Source organism: Colius striatus, chromosome 4 (genome assembly GCF_028858725.1).
Source record: "Colius striatus isolate bColStr4 chromosome 4, bColStr4.1.hap1, whole genome shotgun sequence".
Lineage (NCBI taxonomy): Eukaryota > Metazoa > Chordata > Aves > Coliiformes > Coliidae > Colius > Colius striatus.
Window position 1 is genome coordinate 76,042,350 of NC_084762.1, and position 17,035 is coordinate 76,059,384.

General features: G+C 46.7%; 1 protein-coding gene across 1 annotated transcript in view; it reads right to left on the reverse strand.

The window, feature by feature from the left end:
- Nucleotides 1-6,526, reverse strand: part of NCALD (neurocalcin delta) — a 59,395-nt gene extending 52,869 nt beyond the window's left edge. The window contains exon 1 of the mRNA XM_010198868.2: nt 6,426-6,526. The gene's annotated coding sequence lies outside the window, so the exon portion shown is untranslated. The remainder of the gene's footprint in view (nt 1-6,425) is intronic.
- Nucleotides 6,527-17,035: the final 10,509 nt, after the last annotated feature.

Below are 17,035 nucleotides of genomic sequence, written 5' to 3' on the forward strand. Positions count from 1 at the left end.
CAACAGCTTTGTGCTAGCTTGTCCCCCGGTATCTTGGATTTACCATTAGGAACATGCACACAACATGAGCAGAGTATTCTCTTTAAAGGTTCTCAGGGCTGAATTGCTTCATGGTTGAAGTCTCTTTGAGTATTATTCAGCCAAAGCTAGACACTTCAAATGACTTGAGTCCATTGCGTTTTTGCAGCCCTGGAGGAGATGCAGAACGGCTATGTGAAGCATGATCAGGGAATCTGCCTGCTTTAGGAGTGAGGGAATTTGATGAGGAAAGAAGCTAACTTTGACCCTCTTCAGCTTTAGCCTGTATTCTCTGGAGTGAAAGTGTGCAAACTACCAATCTGCTTAATCTAACACCACCTCTGTGTGTGTAATCTTGAGTCTCTTCTAAAATCTGGGAACAAGCGTGAAGCTCTTAAAGGCAAATTTTTTGTCATCCAGTAGCAAGTACTGTGCAAGGGCTGACTGTGCAGTGTTTCTCCAGCCCTGTTCTGAACCTGGTGTCCAGCAGAGAGAGCAGCCCCTTCAGCTACCGTTACACCAGACAGCAGCAAAATGACAGAGCATCGCTGTTAACATAGGAAGTGTTTTGTTTTCCTGGCTCCCCCCAGACAGCTCCGTATTTCACATGCGCGTCAGCTGGCTTATACTGCAGAGTCCTAGGGACACTGGGCAATGCTACTGCTGGGGCAAGCAGCAGTGCACAAAGAGTGACAGCAGAACAGACAAGAAGTGGCAAGTCTGCCTCTGGCTTCATCCCACTCACTCTCTGGTCACTCAGTAGTGCCCAGAGCTCTCCTTTCGCCGCCTGCCCCATCCCACCTGGTCCCTCATGGCCCTGTGTCAGGCCAGCCTGACTCTGGCCCACTCCCAAGGCCCCATCCTCTTGATGGTGGAATTCAGCATGCAGTTAAGAGGCTTTGTGACAAATGTGGCAGGTATAAAGCTGTCTCAAAGCCTTTCAGCCCCAGTGTGCACCTGCTTATGTGAACAAGGCCAGCTGAAAGTCTGTCTCCTGACCTTCTGGAGCTTTGAGGTAAACGTGCAAAAATAGGTGTGCGATGCTCAGGAGCTGCCCCACCTGCAAACCAGCACTGACACAGGGCTCACCAGGCAAGGCCACTTATCCATAAAGAGCCAGCCTGGCTTCTTGCACCCTTCCTAACAAAAATGCCTTTTCAATGCCCTGCAGCTTCTGCCTTCTGCTCACATTGCAAGTACCAGACCCAGGTTGCAGGATTATGCATCACCCAAAGTGTGAGAGGTGGGGCAGACATCTTCCCCTGCATGTAGGCAAAGATCCAGGGCTGGAGGTAGGTGGGTGCAGGAAGGTGGCCCTGGGCAGGCACAAGAAAATGGTCTCATTCACTGTCACTGCGGGTGACAGTGTCTCTGAGTCACTAGGAACCATGTCACCAGCCAGTCCATTTGTCTGTGTGATGCTGGGTTCACAGGTCCACATTCCTCCTTTTCCTGCCCTGCCCTGCCGTTTCCTCTGGAGTAGCACAGGGACTGTCTCTCAGCAGGGCTGTGAGAGAACGTATGAGGACATCAAAGCATCAAACATGCCCCACATTCAGCTTCTACCTCCTCTGAATGCTTGGCTTTGCTTTGTGCATCGCAGACTTTACAGATCTGCCCAACGCCCCAACGAGGTGGTGGGAAAAACTGGCCATGGATGATGTTCTCCAAAAAATGTGTCTCAGACAAAATGGACCAGGATCTATCAACACAAGCCCAACTAAAAACAGAGGATGTGTTTCTTTCCAGTTGATATGTCCATGAGAAGCCAAAGATTGCAACAAGAACAGTAAAAAAGCTCCAACCTTCAGTATTGATATCAGTGAGATTTACACAGCTAAACTTTGCACAACACTGTGAACATGTATAGCAAAAGCTTTGAATTACAAAGGAAGAGAAACAGAGCTAAACTGAAACCCAGCCTGTGCTTCTCTCCCATGAGAGGAGGCATTGCTGGGAATTCCAGGCATTGGGTGAATTAAAAGCAGCATTTCAGCCCAAACTACAAGCTTCTTGGTTTTTCTGTGTGTAAATCAGATCCTTATATTATCTCAGTGTCATTTTGTGGCTGAAAGCAATTCAGCAACTATCAGCACAGCCAGACTGAAATTCAGCAGAACAGGATCTAAGCACTTCAGCTCTTAATAATTAGATGTTTCTGTGGAAATGAATCTCACAAAAAAATGAAGTTCAGCAGTGAGTTGACAGCTTGTGGAGACCGCAAAAGGGCAAGGAGCTTTACAACTCAGCCTTCACATTTTCCACCTATAGGATTTCAACATTTGCTAAAGTTGTAGTGTAACTTACACTGAAGGGCAGCTTCTTCTCAGTGCTCCCTCTGGGAAATACCACATTCAGCAATTCCTGAATTACAGTTTCTAATTATATTTTCATACTGTAGTGCTGTCTGAAATGTAAATTTGATGGGAGAATAATTTGATCCGTGTAAAATAATTACAAAATTATTGTTTCTCAAACCTCAACTCATACTCCCTGCTATTTAAGAAGACAAATTTAACAGCAGCAAAAGTACAGCCAAAACATAGTCTATTTTTTAAACTGTTATCTGACTATAACTGTCTGCACAGATTTTGGCTCACCATGGAAGATTATTTCTAAAACATGACTACCAAAAACATTCCAGAGTCAGGGCTTTTGTTGCTTTAGCTTGGAACCAACAATCAGGTCAACTTTTATTTTGCATTCAAAGTACCATACGCATGGCAGATGTGTTTAATTGGGAAAGCGTCTCTTAAATTGCCAAACCTGTAGTGCAGCTCAGTTATCATCTAAAACAGTTGTTGCTAATGTTGATGTAGGACATTAAATTAGCACAACGTAATGATTTTTAGCAGGGTGGAAACCAGCTTCTGCAATATGCAATTCAAGAGCCTGAAACTCCACACTGCAACATCAGATGCCACTGACAATTCTCCTCTTCTATGGGGGACTTTATGACACCCCCCAAATTGCTGTCTTGAGTGGTGGCTAGGATCTTTAAAAGGAGAGCAGAAATCTCATTCTCTTTGAAAAATGCAAGAAGCTGTCAGTGCTTTGCATTGCAAGAGGCTTTTTAGCTTCTAGCATTAATTTAGGTTGTCATTGCCCATCAACTCAAACAGATCAAGGTAGAGCACACTAAAGACTTGAGTGTGTTATTATTACTAGGCTAGAGGCATCAACAGCTCTTGTCTGTTTTTAATTTCCCTGGCTGTGTCCAGTTGTGGGAGAAGAGACTCAAGGAGATTTCAGTCCTGTTTTTAGCCAAGGTCTCTCCTAAGGTGAAGTGCTCCGATACCTTAGGAGCTGCTGGTCTGCTCACTCTGCTGCATGAACAAGGAGGCTGCCAGAAGATATCTCCTCCTCCTTGTGTGTGTGCAAGGGGGTGATATTTGCAAATGACATGAAGGCTGATGGGAGGTACGAGGGTCAATCTGGCCTCCCCAGGAGAAGGTGGAGCGTCACTGAGCCTGTGTGCATCTCATTTTTTTTTCTCATTGTGCCAGAGGATTTCAAGTCCAAGCAAGTTGTCAGTCTTGTGACTGTGGTGTCGGGCAAAAGATGAGGCTGTTTACTCCTTTTGTTCATGGTGGGTTAAACCATGGCAAGGCAGAGACAGAAGGGTGTTTAGCATTACATTGCCTGGTAACTTCACCCACTCCCAAGGTAAAATCCAAGTACTTGTCAAAAGGGTTTGGTATAAAGCCAACCAGTGTAAATGAGAGCATGAAATCACCGAGCAGAGGCATGTAGCCCTGGGACAACTCTCACACACCATCCCCTGCCCTTTCCCTGAGAAGGTACCTGTGCCTTTTCCTCCAGTTGCAGACTCTGCCTCTGCCTGTGAGCTGCCTGCCTGCACTTTGGATGTCTCCATCTCCAGGGCTCAAAGGAGCCTGGGCCAATGCAACGTGCAATGCCCCCAAAGACTCCACAAGTGGGGACAGAGCTGATCACTCTGCTAAGGGGGACACATCCCTGTGCAGCCTCAGTGGCACTCACCAGCTTCTCCTGCAATGCTGCCTCTCAGACCTCCTGCCACAACACAGACGAGACCCTTCTGGTAAAATGTGAAGCAGTTTATCATCCTCCTCTCAGGTCAAGCAGTACCTTTTGAAGACTTGCTCAGTATCGCTGAGACAAGATATCTCCATTCCAGCTGAAGATGAGGAACCTATTTTAAAAATATTTCTGAGTAGCTCTTGAGCAAAAGTTGCATCAATTATTTTTCCCCTCGCAGGTGGTTTCAAGGCATCAAATGCTATGGGATACTGTATTAAATCCTAAATGAATGAGGTGAAGTCGCAGCCCTCATATCGAGCTTCGCTGCTGCACTGACAACTCAAGTCAACATGTCAGGCAGCTGCAGCTCTAATGTGGAGCCAAAACCTCCAGATGTGAAGATGCATGACTTTTCTTGAATGGCAAGTGCCACTCAGTCCAAACCCATCCCTGTCCTCTGTGCCCCAGTCCCCATGAGACTTCCCCCAACCGCTGTAAGCCGGTGAACAAGCAGACCTGGGTGGATGGTGGGTCACATTCATTGCCTCCCGCTGTGCTCCCCTCCTACCCCACTGCCCAGACTCTGGAGGAACTCACACACAGGTTGTCGGGCACAGGTCACCATTGACTGAAACCTGGGTCCCCACGCCAGCTGGGGAGCAGCTGTGCCATGCCCAGCCCAGCCCGGGCAAATTGCCTAGGTGAGGACCACTATCAGCTGAAATAGGGCTCCCCAGGCCAGCCGGAGAGCAGCTGTGCCATGCCCAGGCTGGGCTGGACGAGTTGCCCGGGCGAGGACTCCAAAAGCCCCACTTCCCATGGAAAGGCTGCACGCGAGGTGCCAGCATCTTCGGACCGGAGCTGCGAGGTTCCTCTAAACCTTGCTTCAAGTCACCTACAAGGAGCCAGTCAAGATTCCTCATGCACTGAAGTACTGGCATCAGGTGAAGAATTTAATCAGGAAAATTTAAAATATTTCACACCCCCCTCCCCAAACACTGATATTTTAGGCTCAGGAGTTAAACTGGAAAGATGAGATAATGCCAAGTGAAATGGTTTAGAGGTTTCAGATGCATTTATCCTTGTTGCTCCATTAAGAATGCCAAATGCAGTGAAATCCAGAGCATTAAGCCATAACTTTCCTTACAACAGTGTTTTCAGTTTTAATCTCTGCCTTGGCTCTCTTTTCTGAAACAATTACTTCTGCTGCATTTGGTAACGTGAGAATAATTGTAACAGATTTTTTTATCTTTTATTGCTCTGGTTCTAAAATTTTTTTGTAGCTCTGTGGTTGTTCCAGAGTGGTAGATGCTTTAGAAAATCATTATCAATAAACTCTTTGAACTTCGGGAGGAAGGGAACAGGGGCATATAATTAGAGAAGATGAGAACGCTCTAGCATACTTTTCCAGGAAACAAAGCACACGATGCTTCAGCTGTAATCTGTTCTCAACAAGAATCTATATGTTCCCACACAAACAAACTCAGGCTGTGGCACTAAACTTCAGGAGCCCCGGGATCTCCTTTCTCACAACAAGCCTCCTCGGAGTAAGTGCGATTCAGAAAGAGATGCAAACTCCCTCTTCGTTATACAAAAAGACCCAAATAGCATTTCATTTTTCAATTACTGTGGTGCTGTTCATGCTGCAGTTCTTTTTTTAGCTATTCTTAACTGCTCTCAACCCACAACAGAAGAAGGGGGGGAAAAAAGGCAGAAAACGAGCCGCGCATGTGAGAAAATGGGTAAAAGCCTGAGCTACAGCAGCATACAGTTGCTCTCTCGGCATATTTCAGGAAGCTCTCGATCCTTTCGTCTGTAAACACTGTACGGCCGAGAGTGCCGCGTGCCCCGGGAAGGGGACGGAAAGCCCGCGGACCGCGCGGGGACTCCGTGTGAACAAAGATGATTTAACGACTCCAACTTTGGGAGTTGTGTTTCAAACTGCTCCCAGCCGCATCGGCTGCTGGCTCCCCCTTCGCTGAACACATTGGGTACAAACCCGCCTGAAGCGGACAGCATGAAAAGACCGCAAGTTCCAGCAGAGGTATAAAGCTGTAAAGATGCCCAGATCGACACAATACCTAAACAGAATCTAACTCCCGAATGCGTTAGCCTAGGATTACGCGTGTCCATTTATATTCCTGAAGTGTCAAACGGGAACAATATCATTTTAGTCTCCTTTCATGGATCATTAATCTAAATTTAATTCCGCTTTGCAGTCTGCACACGGAATTAGCAACTGGAAGCTGCTTTGCATTTATCTGATAGTGCCGGGCTTGTTCATCAAGGCAAACTTCCAGCCAAAACAAACAAGTCAAAAAAATATCAGTCGCGATAAGCTGCTTTCTATTCTTTTTCAAGGAGAAAAAAAAAATACCTGACGAGAACATAAAGCAAATGGTTACCTCACACTGCAGAAATGCAAGATTTTAATAGTCCATGCTCTGGCAGCCCCTGAGAAGCAGCAGCGGCGGCGGCGGCGGCGGCGGGGCTAAATCCAGCATCCACCGGGTTCTCACAGCGCTTTGGCTGCGCGGCCCAAACCGCAGGCTCTGCCTCCAGCTGACGTCAAGGCGGCTGTCACATGCCCAGGCGCAAGCCCAGGGAGCACTGGTTGCCCTGGCAACCCCAGCACTGCTCTGAAATTATTTCAATAGGTCATCTGTCATGCTGCGCGCACACTGGAACCATCGCGGGCGCTCGGACAAGCCAAACACCGAGGGCTGGCCGGGGCTGGCCGCGCCGGGGGGCTGGTCCCCATGCCGACGCTCTCTTAACCCCGTCCCCGTCAGAAAGCGCACCTCCCTCTTCCTCCTGCATCCCAAACCGGCAGAAAAAAACCTCAAACCCTTTATACGCTTGCTTTGCCCAAGTAAAGGGGCAAAAGCCCTCTCTTTCGAGTGTACCGCGGCGATATGTGGCTAAAACTGAAGTCTTTCAGAACGACATGTAGCTGAGGTTTTATTCACTGCCGCAGAGATGATCGTTCAGTGGCCGGCATCTCTGCCCAGCCTGGAGGCGAGGCAGGTCCTGGCTGCAGCGCTACGGGGCGGCATCCACCCGGGGCCCCAGGCCGGCCCCTGGAACGGCCTGGCCAGGTCGGCTTCACCGCCCTGAGCCCCTGCCACTGCCTCCTCCTGCTCGTCTGCACGCCACGCTTCTCCTGCCGCTCCCGGCAAAACGTCCCGAGGAGGAGGACCAAGCAGTGCTTGCCTCCACCTGGCTGCACCTCACCTCGCAGCCTTATCTTGCAGGCAGGCACGACACCGGTGTCTCGGATTTCCTCGTAACTCTGGCCAACACCCACTCCTTCCCCCAAGTTTATTTCTTTTGTTTGTTTGGTTTTTGTTTTACCCTTTCTGCACGTTGCCTTACCAGAGCCCTGCAACACGTGCACACACCAATGGCAGGCAGCAGGACACGGGAGGGGCTGGGAGGAGGGAGAGACTTTCACCTGGAAGAAGCAGGGAGGAAAGGCAAAATGTCAGCAACAAGAAAATATTCCCGTGCTCATCTCAGTGAGTGATGGGTACTGCACGGTGCCCTGGATACAAAATACCAGGGACCAATTGCAATAGATGGTTCTGGTGAAAGTAAAGCAGATGTGAAGATCCACGGGATCTGCAAATGCAAGCACCCTGGCATCTTCAGCTGAAGTTGACTTTGTCCAATAAGCCAAAGAGAAAATACTAAAAATGAAAAGTTGTGATGGAGCATAAAGGAGTGCCGGGGAGGGATGCTCCCCATCCAAGGCAGAGGGAGGGTGGTAGGGACAAGGTACTGGCTGGCAGTGGGGGGGACCACTGAACCCCATCGCCCTACTCTGCATCCCTCTCCAGAGTGCAAGAGCAGCAGGTGCTTGAGATATTTAGCTCAACATCAACGATGGCCAAGGTTGGTTTATGTAGCATTTAGTGAGATGTATGTCTCTCCAGCACAGCCTGTATTTCTAGCACTGCTGCTGCTCTGGGGCTTCCTGGGGCAGTTAATATTTGAGGACAAAGCCCTCTGGGATCATTAGCTGCTCCCTGGGCCTTGGTGCAAAGAGTTATTACAGTAGAGGAAGGCAGCCCTCACTGTCTAAAATCCATGCCTTAAAAAGAAAATATTTACAATTAGCTGGGAAACCTGTGACCATTTAACAGAACAAGAATAATGTCACGGGTTCTAAAAATCCTACATGTGTTACATATAATCACACATGTTAATCCGCTATAGAGGAAACCTCATGTCAACACCCACCAATAAAACTGTACCATAACATACAGATGTATTTTTTTCACTTAATGGCGATGTTTGTACAATACAACAGAAAGTTTTGGACTAAAAGTTTAAAAAGATACCCCTCAACACTGCAAGGTGCCTTAATTTCTACTAGTCTGTTAAAAATGTGTGTACCTCAAGGTACACAAAAGCCTTTCAACAATACAATGCATGCATTTTAATGGTCTCAAACGTTTCAGTAGATGCTTTGCTGATGCCTTTGGTGATGCTTTTGCTGGTGCCTGAGGCAACGGGGCAAGGTTCCCCTGAGCCCTCTGCAGCAGCTGCCCAGGGACTCACGGAAATCCAGTCCTTCACACCTAGGACAGGTGGGTGTGCAAAGCATAAATATAACACTTTCCCTGCCTTTAAGGAGGGTGTGTGGGGGGGTGTATTTCTGCTGCAGGGCAAGAGATTTTAAACCATGCATGGTGTTCATAAGGACATACTAATTGTACGTTGTGAAGGTTATCATTGTCAGTCAGTTGAAAGACATTAAATGAAAAGGAAAAAAGAAAAAGACCAATGCTCTGAAAAACATATAATAATGGCAGCCTAAAGCCTGCTGTTCCCAGTTCCCGGTGCTCAGCAGAGATCCTGCTGTGCCTCCCCACTGATGATGACTAGGGGTGATCCCTCCACAGGGAGACTTTCTGAGTTTCTGACTGAAATCTCTACTTCTCCCCAACATTTGCTGTAACGCGCACAGCTATCCAGGACTAGGAACAAAGGAGACCTTACACCACACAGACGGACACAGAAATGAAAGCAACAGCTTCTGTCCTTCAGAGACTCAAAGAATCCCGCTGAGAGGGGCAGAAAAGCCTGTATTCCCTGGATTTGTCTTCCACGATAAAATCTCTAACATCAAACCAGCCTTTTCTGTAGTGTCAATCAACCGAGTGAGCGCAAAGCAATGAGACGCGAGCACTGACTGGAAAAATACATAAAAGATATTTAAAGGCTGAAGCCTGCTGAGAGACAAATGCATTGCGTCCACCTGGGACCACATTCCTGCTCCCACTACGGGGATGCAATGCCTCATGGGGAAAGGTCAATATCCTGCATTTGGGACCTCGTACCTCCCTTCCACCCCTCTATGTCTGGGGCCCATGGCAGACACTACCAGAGGACACGAGTTGGCTTCCTCACCCATAGCACGATGGACAATCTGCCAGAGCTTCACTGACTGCAGTAACATGTGGTTTATATATAGCACAGCACAATATACAGATAGACATCTCTAATGCTAAACCTGCCTATAACATACATGTTTTAGGACCTATGTCATCACGTACACACAGATACACTACTAAAAGGTGGGACATGTAATCCAGCTTTCCTAACTTACTTCTTTTGGCTCTGCAGAGCTAACAATAGATAACATTTGTTTGCCCGTAAAATGGAAGACATTCAGGGAGCAGAAACTCTATATGGGCTGATCCTTAAACCCACAAAAGACTAGGTCTTCCCTGGTGTCAATCTCTGCTCTCAGAGAGGAGCCACATCTGTATAGGCAGTTGAGAATCTACTTTTGGCTTTCCTCTTACCAAAACAACACTTAGAAAAGTGCTTAATCTTGAAATCGTCCCTCAAACAGACAGAACTTTTTGCTGTTTTTAAAAATAAAAGGAAGAAAAGAAGCAAGTAGGCATAATTTTAATGTCCTTCATATATATATATATATAAAATATATATAGAAAACCAAACGACGTGTGTTTTGCTGGCCTCTGCAGCTTGATGTTTGAAAGACTGGCTAATGTTTCCTTTGGCATCAGTTACATAGACTAAAAAGAGACAGAAATGGGACGCAGCAAAATGTTGTCATTTTGTCTTTTGCTCTTGTAGAAAAACAGAGTGGAAAAAAATACCACAGGAAAAGGCATTTTAGTTTTGATACTGCTGACATGGCACTACCAGCACAGGGGGGGTTGAAATAAAAACAAGAAGGGAAAGTGGTTCAGCCTACCCCATTCATTGATTGTGGCTGAGTGAAAGAATTATTGTTCCCGTCAAATCAGGTGGAAGATGGTTTCCTAGGAATGCAGTACTGTAAGAAAATCCTATGCTGTCCATGTATCTATCACGGCTCTTAACTGACACTAATTCCTGCTTCCAGGGAAAGTGAGCAATTCCCCTTTCAGAAGCAGTAATGTGGGGTTCCTGTACAGCACCAGTAGCTCTGGGGATTCCCCCAGTGCCCTTCGTAGCAGTGAGAAGTGGATTAGCGCACTAGGAGGGTGTGAGCATCAACGGCGAGGACTTGTTCCCCAGCAGAGACCCCTGATGGGTGCTACTGAGGGGTGGTAGAGAGCTCTTATGTCGTGAGTTGCCTTTTTATCATATATTTTGTAGTAATGATTGCTTGCTCTTCAACAATTTTTCTGGCATTTGAGTCTAAATAATGCTATCATTTATCCTCAGGCAGCATTGCATTGATTTTTCTTCTTCCTGAGGTATGCAATAGCTTCTCACATAGTCTTTTAAAACTTTTGCTTGCACCTACCCTCTCACCAGAGGTCATCATTTTGGGAGCTGTCCTGCATCTCCCTCCCTTTGTCAATGTCCCCACATTCTCTTCTCTCTCTGCCTTTTCTCCTGGATTTCTCTTGCAACACACTTGCCCTCACCCTCACTCTGCATTACTCGTTGGCTAGATGGAAAAAGCATCTTGAACCACAAGTAAGATGAAAACCACCTTCTGCACATTTTCCAGGACTACATCTACTCTGGCAGATAGAAGGAGGTGGAGCCCATTCCCTGGCCTGGAGACTTGGTGTCATGGCACTGTTGGAGCTCCAGGAGGGTTGCTTCATCACTTCCTGCCTGTTGGAAAGAACTCGAAGCATGTGCTATCCCCCAGACCACATCCAGGACAGCAAGAGAAGTTGAGGTTGGCCACCACATGAAACATTTGGCCTCCGGGCAGCAGCAAATGTGCTGGATGGGAATGAGCCTTGCAGGTGCCTAGCTGGAGCTGAAACAACAAAATAATGTCTTGACAAGTTAAGAGAGGAGGTGAAAACTTCAATACTGTGAGCTGGAAAAAAATCCCATCATCTAGCAATCATGATCAGTGCCTCCTAAGGGACCAGTCAGAAGTTTCACTTTGCTGCCGAATGTGGCTGCTTTCTGTTAATTGATGCACTTGAGTTGTGTGCACTTAACTGGAGGCCAAACTGAAAGAAAACAGGGAAAAGTCATTTGGATCAAACAAAAATTGATTTCTTGGCAACATGCAGGGGGAAAAAAAAGTGCTTTGGATCAAAGAAAGCATTTGGGACATTTTTAAAACAGGTCAAAGATATCTGGAAACAAAGGTCTTCATTTGCAGTGGGACTTCAGGAAAGCCCTTTGTGTGCAGGAGGGGTCACTGTCACTTTCTCAGCTGGCTGTCACCCTTCCTTATCCTTGGAGGTTGCTTGGCCAGGAAACACAGCCCTCTCCTCTCCTCTCCTCTCCTCTCCTCTCCTCTCCTCTCCTCTCCTCTCCTCTCCTCTCCTCTCCGCTATTTGCATGGTTTAACCTTACCTGGCTTATTTGGACTGAATTTGCTAATTGCTTCCAATGCCTGAATGCAGCAGTTTCTGGAAAATAATTAATTCACTAATTTTCCCCAGACCAAAAGAATATTTCGGGTAGCAAGTTATGCCCTAAGCCCTCTCGCCAGGATCTCTGTGCTCTCACAATAACATTTTCCAATTGTCTGGCTCTTCTGTGTCTCCTCCTTGCTGTGTGGAAGTCACATCTGAGCCACAGAGATATTAAGAACCTGACCCAAAGTCATCTAAGCACATGGCTAACCTTACGCTGGCTGGGATGTTACACGTGTGCGTAAGTATTTGCTGGATGAGAGCCCAAGTGCCTGACAGCATTGTGGAAACCAACCATGCACACAATGATAGTGAGAGCAGAAAAACAAAGAAACAAGATAGAAATATCCTTTTGCTCACAGTTAAATCTTTCTCCAACACGGAGAAAGGAACTGAAATAGGAATTCAGTCATCTGTGTTTCAGTCCCACCTATATTGAAAAGAAACACTTCCAAGTTTCAAAAAGTCTTTGCAGCATTTATCACACTTGGCAAACTTCAAATGTTTCTGCTTTTTCTCATTTTTCTTTTCCTGTGCTTCCACTCCCTTATTTTTCTCCTCTTTTTCTTCCCTGTTTCCTTGAGCTGTTGCCATCCACTTCTGTGTAGCTTATCTTATCTGAGTAGCTGTTAGTATTTAATTTGTAATAACAAATCACCAGCCTGTACCCTCACATGAAAACGTTATCTCACACTCCTGTTAAATATACTACTGTGTGAATAGCCTGATTTATTAAAAGAAGAATTTTAGCACAACTTTGCTCAGGGACGAGAGCACAACATGGCCCTTCCTCCGTGGTCCCAACACTTCCCATGGTTCCAAGGTGTTTGGAGACAGGACAGCTCTTGATACTGGATATCCATTTCCCTCTGCAGATAACAGTGGGGTTTTGCAGCCCACTGCTGGAAGCCTGGTTGATGCCTGTGTTCACATCCTGCAAACATAGCTGCTTCCAGTACCTCATCCCAAAAACAACCCGGGGTGGGTGGGGGGAGCTTCAGGATGCTTGCCCCCTCCTGTCCCAGCCTTGGCTTACCATTCTTCTGGCCACAGGGAAAATCCCACCCTGGACACAATAGACAACTCTGCTTCATTTCACTGCCAGTCCTGATCAGGACATCTCCGTGCCCCTCCCAATCACTCCATGCCTCCCCAGCAGGTAATCTCTGTTCCCTAACTCCTGATGTTTGAAGTCTAAATCACCAGGCTTTGTCTGGATTTTTGTCAGGGGGCAGGCAGGGTTTGGAGCAGAGCAAAAAGGTTGGCTCAGAAGCAAGCCCTCAAGTTTTGCTCTTGAGAAGGGAACTCACTGTCCTTGTACGTTTTACGGAGCTTCTGGCAGGCACTTCCTTGACTTCTTCCTCTACTAATAATAGAGACAGGTTTCCTAGTGTCAGTAGCTGCTGATGAGATAGGAATGAAAGCATTTTTGGCATCTGTTTTCTATTTTACACCAGCTGTCTTTGCCCTTTCCTTGATAACATGCACTTTTCCCCCTTTTCCTTTAGATACCCAAGAGGTAAGTGGTGATAAATTTGTGATACACTTCCTAAACACAGGAGTAGTAGCCAGTGAAGGTATTCTCTTGGGATGTGGAGGATCCCTACCACTTCAGTGCCAACTCTGCCCAAGCCAATGGAGAGGACCTGTCTCCACCAACTCCACCAACTCCAGCAGCAGTGATTGACCACATCCTTTTGAGAACCTACTTCTCTCTTCTGCCTTTTCCAACTTGCTGCTGCCCTCTCTCCAGCCCCTCAGAGCCAGCACTGCCAGGGCCTGCATGTGTCCCTGACCTTGCTCTGAGAAGGACAGATGCACAGACAGCAGTTGGTCACATACCTGTGGTGTAAGCCCATGCCACTGGCTCAAAGGCACAGGTTGTTTCCATATACCACGTTCTGCAGCCTAAGCACAGCCTGGCCCCAAAATGTGACATGGGCATGAGTCGATTGTTGCTCTGCCAGGCATCTGGGGCTGCAGCAAAACCAAAAGCTGTCTTGTCTCCAGAGAGAGAAGAGCAAAACAGCCCCTCATTTCCCACTCCTTCCCCACAGGTGATGACAAACATAGGACCCTGTACACTAAGTTTTAGACCTTTCCAGGCAGCACTTGTTTCTTTGTGTCTCTTTTGAGTGCCTTTCCATGCAACCAGACCTGGCATTATGGTTTGCTCTCCCAGTGTGCTGATTCACAGAATGAATGCTACACATAAGGCAGCTTCGTGACTGAATCCCATCCAGTGAGCAGTTAGGCAAGTGCTGGGTGTGCTCCAAGCGCGGCAGTGGTCTATGTGAACCTGAATGCAAAGTCAGACTCCCACAAATCAACCCAATCTCTTGGTATTACTATTGACTTAGTTGGCTTTGGGGGTACACACACGATGTTTTGCAGGCAGATGGGAGCTCCCTGTACCCCTAGTTTGAATTGACTGGAAACCATATGAGTATGGTTTATCTAGAAAAAAAAAACAATAGCAAAACCAAACAAAGAAGATAACCACACTCAGATAGTGTTTGGTTGCTGTAGAGCACAAGTAAGAATGAGCCTAAAACTACCTGCCAAAAACATGTAGAAATGCCCTAAGAATAGATGAAAGCAAGCTCTGAACAGCCAGAATCTGTGAGACCTGATATTCACAGCATTTACTGCTCTCATCTGTCTCTAACAGGAGCTATGTCACACTTGGAGTGAAGTACCTCACTGCATGGAGTACCTTTCTGTCCTTTGCTGAGATGACTCCGTCCAGTCACAGCAGATGTCCACAGTCTCCTTGTAGCAAGTGAAAACTAAGGCTGTTTTCCCACATTATCTCCGAGTGGAATAATGCAAGTCACCCAGCTGTGCTAAATCCCAGCAACCAAACTCGGCAAAACAAAACAAGCTGGAGCAAACATGAAGCTGTTGCCTCAACAAGAGGGAGGAAGCTTTGGTAAGCCAGATGGCCAGCCATGGCCAGGTGCCTCCATTGCCTCACTGCTGTGGGCAAGAGCAGCATTTTCCAGCTGGTGTACCCAATGAATGTTCTTGTGGTTTTGTTGTTTTTAATTCAGGGTGTGAATGCCACCTAGTTGTTTGAGGATGGCTTCTAGGCTATAAATGCAAGAACATTTTAAGAATATTCAAAGAGAAGACAAAACTGGACACATGCAAAAACTGTACTGCTGACCCACTGAGTCAGAGTGCTGCTGCCAATCAGTCCTGTTCAACCAACCCTCTGCCAGGTGGTGACAGACCCTCAGAGGGACTGAGTGGCATCTGCTCTCTTCAGCCTGCTCCTTCCCTGCCCTGCTCCCTGGATCCTCATCACACAGCTGGAGAGTAGAGCCCTGTGCTATCTGTTCTAGTGCTGCATGAGCTGTTACAGCTGCATATTCTATCTGCTTCAGGAAGATTCAAATAGGAGAGTCATGCTTTATTAATGCTGAATTTGATGAAATGTTACCCAAAATTGGTGAATAAGAGATTGAAAATTTTGAAAGAGGTTGAGTAAGAGCTGCCTCAAAACAGCGTTAACTTTGGAAATTAAATGCAGCCAAGTAGTTAAGAGCTGTGAGCCAGTCCAGTAGGATGAGAACAAGGTGAGAGAAGAATATGGTCACAGTGTCAGAGAGGAAGAGCTAGATGGACAGAAAACTTGACCTAGGAAAGATTGACCTAGGAGATGCCTGGGGAATGGGAAGCCTACCTGGCTGGAGGGAACAAAGCCAGTTCTTAACACCATTCTTTCCAGCTCTGCTCAGAGTGCTGAGATAAAAACGGGTTTCAAAATGGCACAAGGGTATGGAACAGTGGCCATCACTGATCCCAAATACATCCTGCTTGTCCCACAGGTGCTGCCCTGAGGACACAAGGGAGGCGATGACACATCTCGCCATTCATCCTATTGCTGAGCTGGTTAGACTTGGACTCAAAAGTCTAAGTTAACAGTTTGGCAAAGAGCACTGATTCCTTGAAAATACAAGTCCGGATAAAGGGGTGAAATAGTTTGTCTTACTCTAAACTGCATATTTACCTCTTTTGAATTGCTTCACTGAAAAAAGGCAGAAGTCATTCCTAAAAGGCAAAAGAAGGAAGTCTCACTATGCTAGTATTTAGTCACCCTTTTAAACTGTTGTCATGCAACGTTTCATAACTAGGCAATGCAAAAACAAAAACAATATAAAATGAGCCTAGATTTTTCTCCTGGAAATTCTGTGCTGGAAAATGGATTAGATGAGGGAGATTTTCACATTGCCAAGGGGCAAGTTTTATTGGATTCTAAGGTCTTTCGTGGAATTACAACAATAAAAGTAAGGAGCATAAAGTGGTTAAGATGGGGGTATGTAGTAAATGACAATTTGCAGTCCTCGAAGTTTCCACTCTTCTGTCAGTCTGATTGGGTTTAGGCAGTGGTTTCAAAAGCTACTTCACAGAGAAAGTGAGACAAGACATGAAGAAATGTTCAAAGAAATCCCGTTTTGTTTGGCAAGTATGGCAAAAGGAGCAATCTTCTGTTCCTGCTAATATACAGTATGGCAGATCATGGATGCAGTTCCCAGCTTGGCATTCTGTCATGGCAGAAGGTAACCGAGCAAGTCATGCTCCTCTCCTGCAGACTCACTTGTGCTAGGAATCTTCTTGGAGCTCATATAATCCAAAGGTTATGTGAAACAAGTCATGGAGTGCCAAAATTATTTAAACTGTCAAGTTGGCAAGAAAAAAATGAATCTTCCAGTGAGCTACAGCATTTTCAACACCAGGGTAATACAGGAAAGGCAGGGACTTTTAGGAAAGCCTTCTGCATCCTGGAGCATTTTGCACAGTGGGAAGCTATTGACCTCATTTGCTCCCCTGTGCACAGCAACTCCTGAGCCCATTAATGACTGCTGTGGTGGATTGACCTAAGGAAGTTATCTCCATCCCATTTAGACCCAACACCACCACACTGGAACTAGGACTGACACCACTGGGGCAGGCAGGCTGCTGCATGTCCCTGGTCTGTCCTCTGGCACAAATCAGACTTCCAGGGAGTACTTCAGGCCGCTATCAAGCATGCATAAATATCTCCCATCTCTCCTCATATCCAGCCTGAACCTCCCCTGGTGCAACTTGAGGCCATTTCCTCCTGTTTTGTTGCCTGTTACTAGGGAGAACAGACCAACCCTCGCCTCGCTGCA